Source organism: Procambarus clarkii, chromosome 25 (assembly GCF_040958095.1).
Source record: "Procambarus clarkii isolate CNS0578487 chromosome 25, FALCON_Pclarkii_2.0, whole genome shotgun sequence".
Lineage (NCBI taxonomy): Eukaryota > Metazoa > Arthropoda > Malacostraca > Decapoda > Cambaridae > Procambarus > Procambarus clarkii.
The window spans coordinates 24,744,114-24,763,792 of record NC_091174.1 but is presented as its reverse complement, the minus strand read 5'-3'; positions in this window follow the sequence as shown (position 1 = coordinate 24,763,792).

The following is a 19,679-nucleotide window of genomic DNA, read 5'->3' as shown; positions in this document are numbered from 1 at the left end:
ATTTTGTGGCTCAGTTTCTGAGCTCATTATGTACCTCTGTAAACCTTTACACTACCGCCAACAAGATGGGTATGGGGGTGCTTAATAAATAAACTAAATTACAACTGTTCCGTATGTAAGTTGTGGCGCATTTGGCTGTTACAGGATGCCGAGTTCTGTATTGATGGTCTCCGGTGTTGTAACAGTTTCCCATCGAGACTCACCTAGGTGAGTGACCCCACGGTGAGTGACCCCATGGTGAGTGACCCCATGGTGAGTGACCCATTGTGAGTGTTCCAGGGTGAGTTATAGTGAGTGATCCATGGTGAGTTATAGTGAGTGATCCATGGTGAATTATGGTGAGTGATCCATGGTGAGTAACTCTTGGTGCGTGACCCATGGTGAGTGAATCTATGATGAGTGATCCATAGTGAGTGATCCATGGTGAGTCAGCCGGTCCTCTCGAGCGTTCACAACGTCTGTAACTGATGAACTAAATAGCCCTAACCTAACCTAACCGAGGACCCGCAAATAGAAAACGGAAAAGCAGGTCAATTTTGCGAGCCTCTGTGATTTTTGGTACATCGGTTGGCCTTAGGGGATTTGTACGTCAAAATGCAACGTACTGTTACAGATGACGTGTTGGTGAGTGGCTCATTGTGAGTGACCTATGATGAGAGACCTATGGTGAGTGACCCATGATAGGTGACCCATGATAGGTGACCCATGATAGGTGACCCATGGTGAGTGATCTATGATGAGTGACTCTTGGTTATTGACCCATGGTGAGTAATCCATGGTGAATGATCCATGGTGAGTGATTTATGATGAGTGACTCTTGGTTAGTGACCCATGGTGAGTGACCCATAGTGAATGATCTATGATGAGTGACTCTTGGTTAGTGACCCATGGTGAGTGATCTATGATGAGTGACTCTTGGTTAGTGACCCATGATGAGTGACCCATGGTGAGTGATCTATGATGAGTGACTCTAGGTTAGTGACCCATGGTCAGTGACCCATGGTGAGTGACCTATGGTGAGTGATCTATGATGAGTGACTCTTGGTTAGTGACCCATGGTGAGTGACCTATGATCAGTGACTCTTGGTTAGTGACCTATGGTGAGTGACCCATGGTGAGTGACCCATGGTGAGTGATCTATGATGAGTGACTTGGTTAGTGACCCATGGTTAGTGACCCATAGTAAATTACCCATGGTGAGTGACCCATGGTGAGTGATCTATGATGAGTGACCCATGGTGAGTGATCTATGACGAGTGACTTGGTTAGTGACCCATGGTGAGTAACCCATGGTGAGTGATCTATGATGAGTGACTCTTGGTTAGTGACCCATGGTGAGTGATCTATGACGAGTGACTCTTGGATAGTGATCCATGGTGAGTGGCCCATGGTGAGTGATCTATGACGAGTGACTCTTGGTTAGTGACCCATGGTGAATGATCACTGATGAGTGACTCTTGGTTAGTGACCCATGGTGAATGATCAATGATGAGTGACTCTTGGTTAGTGACCCATGGTGAGTGGCCCATGGTGAGTGATCTTTGACGAGTGACTCTTGGTTAGTGACCCATGGTGAGTGATCTATGATGAGTGACTCTTGGTTAATGACCCATAGTGAGTAATCCATAGTGAGTGACCCATGGTGAGTAACCCCATGAAGAGTGAGGTGTGTAGCTCTTAATGAGGCATGATGAGTGACCCATGATGAGTGACCCATGATGAGGGACCCATAAAAAGAAAGGTGTGAAACTCTTAGAGACATGTGATCCATGGTGAGTGCTCCATAATTAGAGGCGGGACCCCATGGTGAGTGACTCATGAGGGTGAGTGTGACCCCATGGTGAGTGCCCCATGAGGGTGAGTGTGACCCCATGGTGAGGGCCCCATGAGGGTGAGTGTGACCCCATGGTGAGTGTCCCATGAGGGTGAGTGACCTCATGGTGAGTGACCCATGAGGGTGAGTGTGACCCCATGGTGAGTGACCCATGCGGGTGAGTGTGATGGTAAGTGACCCATGAGGGTGAGTGTGACCCCATGGTGAGTGACCCATGAGGGTGAATGTGACCCTATGGTGAGTGACCCATGAGGGTGAGTGTGACCCCATGGTGAGTGACCCATGAGAGTGAGTATGACCCCATGGTGAGTGAACCATGAGGGTGAGTGTGATGGTAAGTGACTCATGAGGGTGAGTGTGACCCCATGGTGAGTGACCCATGAGGATGAATGTGACCCTATGGTGAGTGACCCATGATGGTGAGTGTGACCCCATGGTGAGTGACCCATGAGGGTGAGTGTGACCCCATGGTGAGTGACCCGTGAGAGTGTGACCCCATGGTGAGTGACCCATGAGAGTGTGACCCCATGGTGAGTGACCCATGAGGGTGAGTGTGACCCCATGGCGAGTGACCAATGAGGGTGAGTGTGACCCCATGGTGAGTGACCCATGAGGGTGAGTGTGACCCCATGGGGAGTGACCCATGAGGGTGAGTGTGACCCTATCATTCTCATCACCCCACACAAAGCAACAAATGAGAATCTATAAGACCATCTTAGTATCACAACATCTGCAATGGAAGGGGAGGTTAATAAAAGTAATAAAATAAAATGCATGAAACAATGAGAGACAGGAGAGGGTGAGACAGGAGAAAGGAAGTGCGACAGGCAATGTGGAAAGATATTGAAAGAAAATAGTGATAACACAAAGAGGATAAAGAGGAAATTAATTGAAAAGTGTAAAAAATGTGAACATAGATGAGTCCTGAGTTTGATGATAGGGTGGAAATAGTAGTGAAAAAACTGGAGATCAGTGAGATGGGTATTGAATCACAGGTAATAGGTGAATGAGTACAGTGTGGTGGGTTCCAATTCCAATTCCAAGGACCTTAGGGCAGATACGTAGGGGATGGAAGGCTGGAGCGAGAATGCAGAGAGGTTGAGCAGGGAAGAGGATACATGTCGGAGGAGAGAAGTACAGCTCGGTGGCCCAGTCACCCTGGGTTTCGACTTGGCAGTGATTCTGCCAGGCGTTCTTGTTGATCATTTGTATCCATGGACGTCTCACAGGAGCTCGGTTTTCAAGGAACTGGATGGGGTTGAGTTACGTCGTCAGATGATGCTTATTCTTTCTTGGACGTCATCTTCTTTTTGGTGAGGCGCTTTTGGTAGACATGGCGGCATTGTCGAGCAAGTTTACAGGAGAGACCTTGAGTAAGAAGTCTTCCGGGCTGTAAGGGTTAAGGTGTTTGTGGGGGAAGCTGTCGATCCGACAGAGACGTCTTCGTCAGATGAGTCAGACGGGTCGTCTGTGTCTGGTGCAGGGTAAGTTTGAGATGCAGGTACAGGTCCCAGGCGTTAGGGAGGCGGGGTTGCCGATATATATGGAGATGTGTCGCGGGTTGTTTCCCTAGAGTGGGCTGATCGTGTGTCGGCGACTGGTAGCACAATGGATGGTTGGTGTGGATGGCGAGCTGGTTGCTATTGCACAGGGCGCCTCCTCGAGTTCCAGCTGGATGGTGGGAGATGCAGGGACCTCTGTTGGTGAGGCCAGCCTCATCAACAGAGGCCTCAGAAACGCTTATCCCGGTTAGGCCATTTGCGGCATACTGGGTGTTGAGAGTTCTAACAAACAAGCGGTTGTCGGTCCCGGCGTTCCGTTCTGCGAGGCGCATTAGGACGAGTATGACGCCGTCCTTTGGAGAGATGAGAGGGTGTGTGTCCCGGAGGTGGTCGAGGCTGGAAAGACAGGATTGAGCAGTGGGACCCCCCAAGGTGCCGGTTTGGATGGTTGCGAGGAGAGGCCGCTGCCTGAAGGAAAGGCGTAAGAGTGGCTGGTGTGGGTAGCTTTTGGTGAGCTGGGGCTGGTGGTGGCTGAGGCGTTGGCAAGGGTGGTGGGTTTGGCCAAAGCTGTCATCAGAGCAATTGCGTCTTCTCTGCCAGGGCAGCGTTATGGGATCTCGGTGTGGTCTTCCTTACAAAGAAAGCAGCATTTGGTGTCAGCCTTGCAGGTCGTGTAGTAGTGACCTTGAGCGCAAATGATGCACTTGGCGATGCTTTGCGCATACATTTGGCGTTAGGGTGTGTGTATATGCGTAGCACGAAGCATTGTCGTGGAGTGAGTCGTTCCTTCCTCCCCTGAGCTGGTAGAATCTTGATGCCAAAGCTCTCAACCCCTTATTAGGGGGCAAGGGCCGATGCCTCGATTGTGGTGAAAGTAAGTTTCATGGTCGGTCGGGATCGTTGGCTTCTTTCTTCAGGATTGCCAATTCGATCGTCAGAACTGAAGGGTTTTCAGAGTCGATGGCGTCCAGGATGTCGTCGACCTTGTGTTCGGTGATCTAAGTCATTTCCCTGATGAAAACTGTTCTCTTCTGGTTGATACCTGGTTGATACCTGGTTGATGGGGTTCTGGGAGTTCTTCTACTCCCCAACCCCGGCCCGAGGCCAGGCTTGACTTGTGAGAGTTTGGTCCACCAGGCTGTTGCTTGGAGCGGCCCGCAGGCCCACATACCCACCACAGCCCGGTTGGTCCGGCACTCCTTGGAGGAATAAATCTAGTTTCCTCTTGAAAATGTCCACGGTTGTTCCGGCAATATTTCTTATGCTTGCTGGGAGGACGTTGAACAACCGCGGACCCCTGATGTTTATACAGTGTTCTCTGATTGTGCCTATGACACCTCTGCTCTTCACTGGTTCTATTCTACATTTTCTTCCATATCGTTTACTCCAGTACGTTGTTATTTTACTGTGTAGATTTGGTACTTGGCCCTCCAGTATCTTCCAGGTGTATATTATTTGATATCTCTCTCGTCTTCTTTCTAGTGAGTACATTTGGAGGGCTTTGAGACGATCCCAATAATTTAGGTGCTTTATTGCGTCTATGCGTGCCGTATATGTTCTCTGTATTCCCTCTATTTCAGCAATCTCTCCTGCTCTGAAGGGGGAAGTGAGTACTGAACAGTACTCAAGACGGGACAACACAAGTGACTTAAAGAGTACAACCATTGTGATGGGATCCCTGGATTTGAAAGTTCTCTTCGCTAGGAAGCTCCGTGGGAATTTGCGCAGCTCGTAGTGTGTGCTAGGTAGGTTTTAGATACAGTAAGACGAGTAACGTCTTTTGGGAACAGTAAAGAACAACTTTCTCCCCTTCTTGGCGGATATCGACGGGTGTAGTGCTGGTAGCGGCATTGATGGTTCGCAGTAATTGATGTTTCGAGACTGTCTGGTTGTCCAGGAAGTCAACCTTCACTTTGTGCAATATGGTAAAGGTGGCCTTGTGCCATGTATGCTATAGCTGGTGACTGATTCCGGATGCTACCCCTTCAACAAGTCACAGAAGCATTGGAAGTCGTGTGGAGTGGTGCTTTCATGCTTTCTGGAGCTCTATCCGACAATGTTTATTACATAAAGAGGCCCTCCATCTTCTCCCGTGCATGCACAGGATGAGAGTGGGGCTCCTAGTGCAGTGCCTCTCGCCGACTATCACACGTTTGGTCTGTGGGAGCGGACACGTCCGTTCCCGTGGCGAGCACGCAGAAGAGTTTCTCAGTGGTGGGTATTGAATCATAGTTAATAGATGATTCAGACCGAGAGAGATGTTGGGAGGCATGAGTCACGAGAGAGATGTTGGGTGGAAGGGGTCACGAGAGAGATGTGGGGTGGTAGGGGTCACGAGAGAGATGTTGGGTGGTAGGGGTCACGAGAGAGATGTTGGGTGGTAGGGGTCACGAGAGAGATGTTGGGTGGTAGGGGTCACGAGAGAGATGTTGGGTGGTAGGGGTCACGAGAGAGATGTTGGGTGGTAGGGGTCACGAGAGAGATGTTGGGAGGTATGGGTCACAAGAGAGATGTTGGGTGGTAGGGGTCACGAGAGAGATGTTGGGTGGTAGGGGTCACGAGAGAGATGTTGGGTGGTAGGGGTCACGAGAGAGATGTTGGGAGGTATGGGTCACAAGAGAGATGTTGGGTGATAGGGGTCACGAGAGAGATGTTGGGTGATAGGGGTCACGAGAGAGATGTTGGGAGGTAGTGGTCACAAGAGAGATGTTGGGTGGTCGGGGTCACGTGTAACAGGGGCCAGCCTTTAACCTCACTTACTGGTTAAATGCTGGTTGTTATTAATAAATCTACAGACCAGAGCTCTGCTGTGTAACCTTCAGTTCAACTCCTCCAGATCTAAAAACCGTTAGATCGTGTTAGATATCACGACCCGAGGACACCATACCATTCAATGCTACACTGCAAACCTCTGAGAAGCAGCCACCACCTGCTACATCTACCCACTGAGTAATTCACCCAATTGACGGTGAAGCAGGATACCGTCAATTAGGCATAAACCCGGAAAATGGGTCCCCAATTATCCGAAAAGGAGTGATAAGATTTACGTTAAGTGTGGATTTAAATCAAAGTGCAAAGGGATTATCTGAGGTATTAAATAACTGCTTGCAGGCTTGCAGAGGGTGCTAGTCCCAAGCATGGGGCTTGGGCCCAACTTCAGAAGGTAAAATAACCATTGCAGGGTAATTCCACTAAACACCATAAATTCTAAACAAGATTTATTAAACAAAGATTATCAATGAAAATAAAAAAGAAACACGCCCTATCTGAACACTTCCTAAACTGAATATATTCCTAACTGAGGCAATTGGTAATTGACTACAATAAATAATGTGGATTCTACAATTGCAATAACTCAGATACCTTAAAATACCACAACCAGGCCTAGATGTTCTGCCACGGCTCCAGGGGCCAGATTCATGAAAGCACTTACGCAAGCACTTACGAACGTGTACATCTTTCCTCAATCTTTGACTGGTTTGGTTACATTTATTATACAGTTTACAAGCATGAAAACTTCCCATTCAATTGTTGTTATTGTTATCAATAGCCTCCTGGTGCTTCGGAGCTCATTACCTGTTTAATAATTGGAAATAAAGCCGTCAAAGATTGATAAAAGATGTACAGGTTCGTAAGTGTTTGCGTAAGTGCTTCCGTGGATCTGGCCCCAGGGGAGCAGTCCACCTCCAGTTGTTACCCAGTCCACACTGACTTATTTCTCCACTGACCTCGGTGAGGCTAACCTTGGCTCAGTTGCCAAATTACTCTTTCAAGAAGATTACTAACTAAAATCCTGTACTCATCACTGTAGGTGACTTACTATTCCAAAATACTTGGGAATTATCTAGATACTTCAGCCAGGCTAATTAAAATATTCAATAGCACTTGCATTTCACTAATTTACCTGAATTAACAAGCAAGCAAGCATATTTTCCAAGTAACGAGATACGCTATTCTTACTGAAGTCACATGCTTCTTTGATAACATACGTGGCTTATTTTTTACTCTCAATTGACGTTAATTTTAACTTAAGTATTTAAACACGAATGAATCTTCTTACTATTTCTTTAATGCATGAATTATTTTCTAGTTTGATGGATCGATACAGGGTTCATGTGACGCCACTGTTTTCTACACATGGACTTCAATCCCTTAGGGGGAGGAGGGAGATGACACTTCCTAGCCTGTTCAGGTAAACTACAAAGGGCGTATCCTCCCTTCTAGTGAACTACAATATTTCATGGTAGATCTATGGTCTTCTATATTAACAGTTCTACTGTTACACACGTGAGAGATGTTGGGTGGTAGGGGTCACGAGAGAGATGTTTGTTGGTAGGGGTCACGAGAGAGATGTTTGTTGGTAGGGGTCACGAGAGATGTTGAGTGATAGGAGTCACGAGAGATGTTGGGTGGTAGGGGTCACGAGAGATGTTGGGTGGTAGGGGTCACGAGAGAGATGTTGGGAGGTGGGGTCACGAGAGAGGCAGCTAGGTCGTAGGATTATGAGAGGCCGCTGGGAGCCCGCCAAACACACACCGAAACTACGACGTTGGTACAACGTTCGAACAAGTTTTAACACCTCCTAACCACTTATAACAACTAATATAGCAAGTTGTAACAACGTTCTAATACGTCATAAACACGTTAAGCCAAGATGTAACAACTTTATTACAAGTTGTAACAAGCGGAAAATAGAGACAGTTTCGGTTTGTGTTTCCAGGGAGGTTATCTTGAGGTTATCTTGAGATGATTTCGGGGCTTTAGTGTCCCCGCGGCCCGGTCTTTGACCAGGCCTCCACCCCCAGGAAGCAGCCCGTGACAGCTGACTAACACCCTGGTACCTATTTTACTGCTAGGTAACAGGGGCATAGGATGAAAGAAACTTTGCCCATAGTTTCTCGACGGCGCCTGGGATCGAACCCAGGACCACAGGATCACAAGTCCAGCGTGCTGTCCGCTCGGCCGACCGGCTCCCGGAGGTGGGGTCATAAGAGAGGCAGGTGGGTGGTTAGGTCATGAGAGAGGCAGGTGGGTGGTTAGGTCATGAGAGAGGCAGGTGGGTGGTGGGGTCATGAGAGAGGTAGGTGGGTGGTGGGGTCATGAGAGAGCAAGGTGGGAAGTGGGGTCATGAGAGAGGCAGGTGGGTGGTGGGATCATGAGAGCAAGGTGGGAGGTGGGGTCATGAGAGAGGCAGGTGGGAGATGGGGTCATAATAAAGGCAGCTGGTAGGTGGGGTCAAGATAGAGGCAGCTGGGACGTGGGGTTATGAGAGAGGCAGGTAGGTGGTGGGGTCATGAGAGAGACGCAGCTAGGAGGTGGGGTCATGAGAGAGGCAGCTGGGTAGTAAGAGTCATGAGAGAGGCAGCTAGAAGGTGGGGTCATGAGAGAGGCAGGTGGGTAGTAGGGGTCATGAGAGAGGCAGGTGGGAGGTGGGGTCATGAGAGAGGCAGGTGGGTAGTAGGGGTCATGAGAGAGGCAGGTGGGAGGTGGGGTCATGAGAGAGGCAGGTGGGAGGTGGGGTCATGAGAGAGGCAGGTGGGTAGTAGGGGTCATGAGAGAGGCAGCTGGGAGGTGGGGTCATGAGAGAGGCAGGTGGGAGGTGGGGTCATGAGAGAGGCAGGTGGGTAGTAGGGGTCATGAGAGAGGCAGCTGGGAGGTGGGGTCATGAGAGAGACGCAGCTAGGAGGTTGGGTCATGAGAGAGGCAGGTGGGAGGTGGGGTCATGAGAGAGGCAGGTGGGTAGTAGTGGTCATGAACTAAGTCGTTAAAGTGAGCCCCTCAGACGCCTGCTAATGAGAAGACGCCTCAATATTTTATACCTGTGGCACTACCATCAGTCTCTGCTGCCCTTACGGAGAGTGCCCCTTGCCTCCTCCTCTTCCAACTCCCTCCACCTGAAATAGTGCATAAAAGTCTTAAATTAGATGTATGCCTCGACTGCCTCTTCTCTCATTCTGAGAGCACCGCCTCTGGAGGTGCTCAGAGGTTCACAGTGACTCCTGCTTGTCTGTGCTAACCTATTAGTACTTACCTATCGGTTTATTAAAGCTTTGCTTTAAAAAGTAATGGCAATTCTATACTAGATTGATGAAAATTAATAAAATAGGGAAGATTTTGAGTAAACCGTGCACAGCTGGTTAACTTCAAATATTGGACAATATCAACCTTGACACTTGTGTATTACGTACAGAGTCAAGCCTGAGTAACAGAGTACAAAAGTTGGTAGGAGACAAACTGTCTTCTCTTGTCCAAGAGACAGAGTGCACGTCAAGTCGACCCAACCTCAAAGCTGGAAGTCACTTTAGCGTATCCAATTTGATAACATGGTATGTTAAATCCAGTCGACGCTATGGAAAGCACTGGAGTAATCAGTAAATTGGAGTAAACATAAACCATGACCAATTGAAACTATCTAACTTGAGAAGGATGGGGAACTGTAGTGGATCTGACCACAATAATGAAGAATACAGCATCTTCGGTGCTTCGGTGAAACAGTCTATTGGTACAGGAAAATACTATCCTCAACAGATTTCTTTGGTCAGATAATAATGATCCCAAATAGTTAATTAAAAAAGTAGAATACCTAATAAGTCAAAATAAACGATCACAGAGAAGACACAAAAGAAAAAAAACACCTACTAAATATTTTTGAAAATTAAAATGCAGATGTGAAACGGAAAACAAAAAGAACAAAAGTCGGCATAATTTAGGCTCTGTCCTTTGACGTTTTGTTTAGTGTTTCGACAAATGAAAAGTTTTCATGTCAAAAATTATCAAACGTTGTGTGGATTCGTCGATTTATGTTTTCACGTATTTCTATCATTTAAATGACTTCAATACCACATTACAGGAATGTGGCAAAAAACTTGTTATTATGTTAGGTAAAATAAAGCTTTGAAATAAAATTGGACATTTGTAAACGTTATGCGACAACAACAGTGCTAAATATTTCACAAACCTTAAATATGAAAAATCTACAAATTCATGAGAAAACAGATATTCAGTCTTCAAATGCAATTTATGACCATCTTGATTCAACTGCTGATAAATTTTCTTCAAGATTTACAAAATCAAGATCATTTGAAGAAAATACAAATTTCATAGTGTGTTGACAGTGTGAAATTAGAAAAACTTAATTTGAAAATGTTTCACTTGGACTGATTTTGATAATTTTAAGATGCAATTGAATGACTAACAAAGCTGCTAAATTCGGAGGCAAAACTTTTCGATTTAAGAGCGGAGCTATAAACTATTGAAAGATATTGAAAAATGTAAAAATTCTAAACAGAATTCATGCAGAAAATTAGGCATTGAAACTCTGGCATTCCACTCATGAAACTTTTGGTTGAAAAATCTCAACATATTTTCATCGTCATATTTATGCTAATTATTGTTTTCAGTGATGAACTTTGTCAATTTGAATGAGTTACTGATGAAACTTGTGCTGCTCGAATGTCTCTCAAGAAAACCATACGTAAGATGATATTAAAATATGTCATTGCTGGTGTAGCTGCAAAAGTCTCACCAAGTGTAAGATAACCTTATTTTTCTTTCTTTTATTATTTTTAAGTTTTCTAATATGAACCAAAGCTTATCATTTCACGGTTCCTCTTGTATATAAGGTAAAGTATTATTTATAAATCATGTTAATTTTCAATTGTTTTAACAGGTTTTCTACAAATATATTTTTTTAATTTAATATCTCTATGTTATATATTCCTTAATAATAAAACAATAAATAGGTAAGAATATAAGCAACTGGACTACTTTTTCCTTAAAGGAGTTCATTATTACTATTATTACCAATTTATTAATTTTACTTCTTGGGAATTACTTGTGTTAATAATATATAATTCCTAAAGCTGTTTCGTTTAAAACAATCCAGAAGAGTTATTGGTTGTCTAAACAGACTTCTTTAAGAATACCTTCAAGTAGTTTGTTCTCTTTCCCCATAAAAATGGTAAAATATAAATATAATAATATTAATAAATTATATTGTGCGGCTCAGAGTTCCCATAGGCATGCGAGGTAATTTTTTAGGAGATTATTGTCATTTTGGGCACACGCTTCGATAAATGTTCACCGCCTTTGTTCTAGAGAGACTTGGGTGGCTCATTCCTCTCAGTATTTAGAGAAGATGTTAAAATTATGAGAAGGAATAAGATAGAGGTGGACAGCAAGAGACTACGAGGTGACCTTATCTTGAGATTCTTGAGGTTATCTTGAGATGATTTCGGGGCTTTTTTAGCGTCCCCGCGGTCCGGTCCTCGACCAGACCTCCACCCCTAGGAAGCAGCCCGTGACAGCTGACTAACACCCAGGTACCTATTTTACTGCTAGGTAACAGGAGCATAGGGTGAAAGAAACTCTGCCCATTGTTTCTCGCCGGCGCCTGGGATCGAACCCAGGACCACAGGATCACAAGTCCCGCGTGCTGTCGGCTCGGCCGACCTGGACAAACCGAAGGAATGGTTCAACGAATAGCTGCTAGAGTTTAACTCAAACATTTGTAAATAAATGAAACTAGGTGAAGGGAGCAAGAGGCTGGACACAAGATACCCCATTGTCAAAAGAATTCCATCAGAAAGAGAGAAAGATCTGGCGATTGATTTCACTTCGAACCTGTCCCATAAAGCCAACATTAAAAAATATCATCAGCGGCATGTACTAGGCCGGCCAACATAAGAACTGCCTTTAAAAATTTGTTCAAGGAATCATTCAGGATCTTGTATACAACATATGTCAGATAAATCCTTGTGTATGCGGCTTCTGCGTGGAATCCATATGCAGTCAAATTCAAGATGAATTTGGAGAAAGTTCAGAGGTAGGCCACCAGACTATTCACCAGTTGAGAAGTATGAGGTACGAGGAAATACTTCTAGAATTAAATCTCACGTCACACGAAAACGGAATTGTTAGGAGAGACAGGACTACAAAGTTCTCAGAAGAATTGACGAGATAGAGACAAACTATTTAACTTGGGAGGTAGAAGATCTCAGGGGACACACACGTGGAAACTTTGATTTTTTTCACTATCAGAATAGTTAACAAATGGAATGCACTAGGAAGTGATGTGGTGGAGGCAGACTCCCTGTAGGGTTTCAAATATAGAGATAGTGACCAATAGGCTCGGAAATCTGTACACCAGATGATTATTATTCTGGAATCGGAACTAAAAAAACGAACCTCAGCCTATGTAAGCTCACACACACACACACACACACACATACACACACACACACACACACACACACACACACACACACACACACACACACACACACACACACACACACACACACACACACACACACACACACACACACACACACACACACACACACACACACACACACACGCACACACACACACACACACACGTAGGCCAGCGACGGTAGGAGACACGCGATTAGCGAGGTCCGCGGAAATTCGTCAATTTCTCGGGACATTGAAGGATTATTGAGGCTAGATCATAGTATTTGGCCTCTCGCAGTGTGTAGCTAGCAGGGTGCTACATAGCAGTCATATCGCTAGCGATAGTGCAAAAAAAAAACAAAGTGTAGCTAGTGGAATCACCGGTGCATACAGTGTGGAGGACCGCGTAGTGACCTGACCTGACGGCCAGGTGGGGACGGCCCGCCGTGGAACTGCTGACTGTGTTTGTTGGGTGGTGACTGTGACTCCAGAGATTTGTGTAGAAAAGAATCGACATCGTCAATCTACTAGCACTTAGAGAATCACCAAGTGGAAAGGCGACGACGGAGCACCATCGTCAACCATACATCATCATTACTCATCTAGTTGTGTGAACGGAAAGGAAGATTGGTATGTACCCCTCTCTGGTCAATTAACCAGGTGTACAGTGCGAGGTAAAATATTATCAAATTCTTGTTCAGGATATCATATATATTTAAAATCTCAGTGGCTCATTTGGGTAGAGGTAACACTTAAGGGATCTCGTGACACACGCACTCGCGCACGCACGCTCGCACGCCCACGTAGGTATGCACGCATGCACACGCAAAAACGCACACACATAGGCACACACAAACGTCCAGTCAGGGAAGAAAGGATTAACACATTTTCTGGAAAGAGCCAAGCCCCTACTATACCCCACCTCCTCTCTTACCCCCCATCTGACCTGACCTGACCTCACCTGGTCACCACCACCGCCCCCCACCCCCCAGTCCCCCGCACCCCCCTTACACATACTCTCCCCCTCTCTCTCCCTCTCCCACTTTCTCCTCTCTATCTCTTTCTCTCTTTATCTCTCTCCCTCTCTCTTTATCTCTCTCCCTCTCTCTTTATCCCTCTCTCTTTATCTCTCTCCCTCTCTCTTTCTCTCTCTCTCTCTCTTTATCTCTTTCTCTCTCTCTCCCTCTCTCTTTTATCTCCCTCCCTCCCTCTCTATCTCTCTTTATCTCTCTCTCTCTCTCTTTATATCTTTATCTCTCTCCCTCCCTCACTCTATCTCTCTCTTTACCTCTCTCTCTCTCTCTCCCTCTCTATCTCTCTCTCCCCCACTCCGCTCTGCCCTTCTGACGAATCCTATCACGGCACAACTAGGAACAGGGTCAAGCATGACAGCCAGAAGCAACAGGGGAACAGGGAAAAGTTCAGGTAACGAAATGAAGGAAATGTTCACCCAGTTTCTGGAGGACATCAAGAGTGAGATGCAGGAAATGAAGAATGAAATAAGCAACCTAAAAAGAGAGCTGACAGCAGCAAAGGAGGAGATTAGAGCCCTCAAAGAGAACAGTATCGATGCTGGGACTCAGATAACAACCCAGGGAGGTGGTGGTAATAGTACTTTGGAAGAGAATGCAAACATTAAAAGCAACATTTGCAGAAATGCTAAAAGAACAACAACTCTGAAGTAATGTCTGCAGTGATGGAGGTAGCCATGAAATCAGCCACCTCACAGGAAGCGGCACGCTCCACTACCCAGCTGCTGGAAAGGAAAAGAGCAGTGGTAGCTGTAGGTATTAAAGAGCAGGAAGGCTCTAATAGGAAAGAGTGGAATGATAAGGATAAAGCGGCAGTGAATGAAATACTGAAGGCACTATAGACATGGAAGGGGCTGACCATAGCATTGAGAAGGTTTTCAGGTTAGGCTGGTACAAAAAAGACCGAGACAGTGTGTTAAAGATAGTGTTTTCAAACGAGAACACAAAGGACATGATTCTAACAAAGAAAAGCCACCTGCAACATGTGGGAGAATTAAAAAAAGTATTCCTCCAGAGTGACATGACGAGGAAGGAGAGGGCCATGGCGGCAGAAGCAAGGAAGAAGCGCAGGGCGAGAGGGGAAAACCAGGAAACCACAGCTCCCAACAAATCACCCTCAGAGGCGAGGGGGGAACCCACAACCAGCTACCCAGTAACACGAGCAGGGAGGGCAACCCCACCACCCTCCTCTGCATAGAAAACCCCCCTTTCCTTCCTGTCCTCCCGCCCCGTTCACCCCATACCCTTCCTGTCCTTCCCCCTTCACTTGACCCCCCATCCCTCATCCCAGTATCCTCTGCAACCCTGGCATCCACCTCACAAATCCTCACACCCATGGCACAGCTTCCTCCACCAGCAGAACATTCACCAAGGAGGAGATTTGAGAAGGGACAGAAGAAAGTGAGCCTCAAGGCAATGTACACTAACATAGATGGTATTACAAATAAGGCAAATGAACTTAGAGAATGGGTACTAGAGGAAAACCCAGACATAATAGCTCTCACAGAAACAAAGCTGATGAAAACAATAACAAATGCAGTGTTCCCACAGGACTATTATGTTATGAGGAAAGAGAGAGAAGGAAGAGGTGGTGGTGGTGCAGCTCTGCTGGTAAGAAAAGGCTGGGATTTTGAGGAGTTGGTTGTTCAGGGATGTGAAGGTTTCAGTGACTACATAATAGGAACAATAACAACTGGAGGGCAAAAAATCATAGTCATAGTCATATATAATCCACCACCAAATGACAGAAGACCCAGACAGGAATATGATACAATATGAAACAATATGGCCACCATTAACATAATAGAGAGAGCAACTTCTGTTGCTAGCAGGAATGGATCTGGACTACTAATCATGGGAGACTTCAACCATGGGAAGATAGATTGGGAGAACAGAGACCCACATGGAGGACCAGAAACATGGAGAGCTAAGCTGCTGGACGTGGCAACAAGAAACTTTCTAAGCCAGCACATCAAGGATCCAACAAGAATGAGAGGAGAGGATGAAACTGCAATGCTTGATCTGATATTTACCCTAAATGAGTGGGATATAAGGGAAGTCAAGATGGAAGCACCCTTGGGAATGAGTGATCACAGTGTATTGAACTTTGAGTACCTGGTAGAGCTTGGAATTATCCCCCCCCCCCCTGGAAAAGAACTAGGTAACAAAAGGCTGGAATACCGAAAGGGAAATTATGAGGAGATGAGAAGCTTCCTAAGGGAAATACCTTGGGACACAGTCCTCAGAGCTAAGTCTGTACAAGATATGATGGACTATGTCACCCAAAAGTGTCAGGAGGCAGTAGGCAGATACATCCCGGCCCAAAAGGAAAAATCCGAGAAACAAAAGAAGAATCCATGGTATAATAGGGCATGTATGGAAGCAAAGAAACTGAACAAAAGGGCGTGGAGGAACTTCCAGAATAACAGAACACCAGAAAGCAGAGAGAGATACCAGAGAACCAGGAATGAGTATGTCAGGGTGAGAAGAGAAGCAGAGAAAAGTTATGAAAATGATATAGCAAACAAAGCCAAGACCGAACCAAAGCTACTCCACAGTCACATCAGAAGGAAAACAACAGTGAAAGAACAGGTAGTGAAACTTAGAACAGGCGAGGACAGGTATACAGAGAATGACAAAGAGGTGTGTGATGAACTCAACAAGAGGTTCCAAGAGGTCTTCACAACAGAACAAGGTGAGGTCACTGTGCTAGGAGAAAGGGACGTAAACCAGGCGGCCTTGGAAGAGTTTGAAATTACGAGAGAGGAGGTCAAGAGACACCTGCTGGATCTGGATGTTAGAAAGGCTGTTGGTCCAGACGGGATCTCGCCATGGGTACTGATAGAGTGTGCAGAGGCACTTTGCTTGCCACTCTCCATAGTGTATAGTAGGTCACTGGAGACAGGAGACCTACCAGAAATATGGAAGACGGCGAATGTGGTCCCAATATACAAAAAGGGCGACAGGCAAGAGGCACTGAACTACAGGCCAGTATCCTTGACTTGTATACCATGCAAGGTGATGGAGAAGATCGTGAGAAAAAATCTGGTAGCACATCTGGAGAGAAGGGACTTCGTAACAAATCGACAACATGGGTTCAGGGAGGATAAATCTTGCCTGACTGGCTTAATAGAATTCTATAACCAGGTACACAGATTAAGCAAGAAAGAGAGGGCTGGGCGGACTGCATTTTCTTGGATTGTCAGAAAGCCTTTGACACAGTACCACATAAGAGGCTGGTACATAAGCTGGAGAGACAGGCAGGTGTAGCTAGTAAGGTGCTCCAGTGGATAAGGGAGTACCTAAGCAATAGGAAGCAGAGAGTTACGGTGAGGGGGTGAGACCTCTGATTGGCGTGAAGTCACCAGTGGAGTCCCACAGGGCTCTGTACTCGGTCCTATCTTGTTTCTGATATATGTAAATGATCTCCCGGAGGGTATAGATTCATTTCTCTCAATGTTTGTGGATGATGCCAAAATTATGAGAAGGATTAAGACATTAGAGGACTGTTTGAGGCTTCAAGAAGACCTAGACAAACTGAAGGAATGGTCGAACAAGTGGTTATTAGAGTTCAACCCAACCAAATGTAATGTAATGAAGATAGGTGTAGGGAGCAGGAGGCCAAATACAAGGTATCATCTGGGAGAGGAAATCCTTCAGGAGTCAGAGAAAGAAAAAGACTTGGGAGTTGATATCACGCCAGACCTGTCTCCTGCAGCACATATCAAGAGGATAACATCAGCGGCATATGCCAGGCTGGCCAACATACGAACGGCATTCAGAAATTTGTGTAAAGAATCCTTCAGAACTTTGTATAACACATATGTCAGGCCAATTCTGGAGTATGCAGCCCCAGCATAGTGTCCATATCTAGTCAAGGATAAGACTAAACTGGAAAAGGTTCAAAGATTTGCCACCAGACTAGTACCTGAGCTGAGAGGTATGAGCTACGAGGAGAGACTGCAGGTATTGAACCTCACTTCGCTGGAAGACAGAAGAGTTAGGGGGTACATGATCACTACATTCAAGATTCTCAAGGGAATTGATAGGGTAGATAAAGACAGGCTATTTAACACAAGGGGCACACGCACAAGGGGACACAGGTGGAAACTGAGCGCCCAAATGAGCCACAGAGATATTAGAAAGAACTTTTTTAGTGTCAGAGTGGTTGACAAATGGAATGCATTAGGAAGTGATGTGATGGAGGCTGACTCCATACACAGTTTCAAGTGTAGATATGATAGAGCCCAATAGGCTCAGGAATCTGTACACCTGTTGATTGACGGTTGAGAGGGGGGACCAAAGAGCCAGAGCTCAACCCCCGCAAACACAACTAGGTGAGTACAACTAGGTGAGTACACAGATGAATCAAGACGGATGAAGATATAGACAGAGACTACTGGATAAACTGGAGGATTGGTTTAGAAAATGGCTGCTAAAGTTCAACTCACGAAAGTGTAAGGTGATAAAATTAGGCGAAGGGAGCAGGAGGCTGAACACAAGGTATCATCTGGGAGGTGAAATCCTGCAAGAGTCACATAGAGAGAAAGATTTGGGGGTTGATATCACACCGAACCTATCCCCAGAGGCCCACATCAAAAGAATATCATCAGCGGCATATGCTAGACTGGCCAACATAAGAACTGCCTTTAGAAACTTGTGTAAGGAATCTTTCAGAACCCTGTATACCACTTATGTAAGACCAATCCTGGAGTATGCAGCTCCAGCCTGGAGTCCATACCAAGTTAAACACAAGATAAAGCTAGAGAAGATTCAGCGGTATGCCACCAGGCTCGTCCCGGAACTGAGAGGATGGAGCTACGAGGAAAGGCTAAAGGAGCTGAACCTCACATCCCTGGAAAACAGAAGAGTAAAGGGAGACATGATAACCACATACAAAATACTCAGGGGAATTGACAGGGTGGACAAAGACAAACCCTTCAGCACGGGTGGAACACGAACAAAGGGACACAGGTGGAAACTTAGCACCCAGATGAGCCACAGAGACGTTAGAAAGAATTTTTTCAGTGTCGGAATAGTTAATAAATGGAATGCTTTAGGCAGTGATGTGGTGGAGGCTGACTCCATACACAGTTTCAAATGTAGATATGATAGAGTCCAGTAGGCTCACGAATCTGTACACCAGTTGATTGAGAGTTGAGAGGCGGGACTAAAGAGACAAAGCTTAACCCCCGCAAGCACAATTAGGTAAGTACACACACACACGCACACACACACACACACAAGAACACACACACATAAAAACACACACACACACTCAAACACACACACACACTCAAACACATTGCGGGACCAAACAGCCAAAGCTCAACCCCTGCAAGCACAATTAGGTGAGTACACACACCTGGTAGGGGACCTGGTAGCCTGGTGGATAGGGGACCTGGTAGCCTGGTGGATAGCGCGCATGACTCGTAATTCTGAGGTGCGGGTTCGATTCCCGCACATGGCAGAAACAAATAGGCAAAGTTTCCTTCACCCTGGATGCCCCTGTTACCTAGCAGTAAATAGGTACCTGGGAGTTAGTCAGCTGTCACGGGCTGCTTTCTGGGGTGTGTGTGTGGTGTGAAAAAAAAAAACGTAGTTAGTAAACAGTTGATTGACAGTTGAGAGGCAGGCAGAAAGAGCAAAGCTCAACCCCCGCAAACACAACTAGGGGAATACACACACTCTTACGAACTAAAATTCCTCGCCCGAGCACGAAGCCGTGAAGTCCATGCCATCTGTGAGTCCGCCCTCGAAAATCCCACAACATGGACAACGCCATCTAGTGATGACGGGAGATGCCGGCAATAAGTGCTGGATGCTTGTCCTAGTCGGCTCGTGACGTTGCTGCTGCTGGCCTCTGGTGAGGTGGCGCTTAAACAGTGAACGCCATCTATGGAGCGAAGAGGTGGACGTTTGTGTTTGAGCTAGTAAGTGATGTTTCCTAGTGGTCCCATGTAGTGTCCCAGTACTGATGACGTGTCTGCTTTCACAGAGTCAACCTAGGACGGCTGTGATGAACGGTGAATCAGTCTACCCAAGGCAGCCAAGGTCTCCTCACCAGTCTGCTATGTAGGAGCTGTGAGCCACCCCCAGACGAACTCTGCTGAGTGT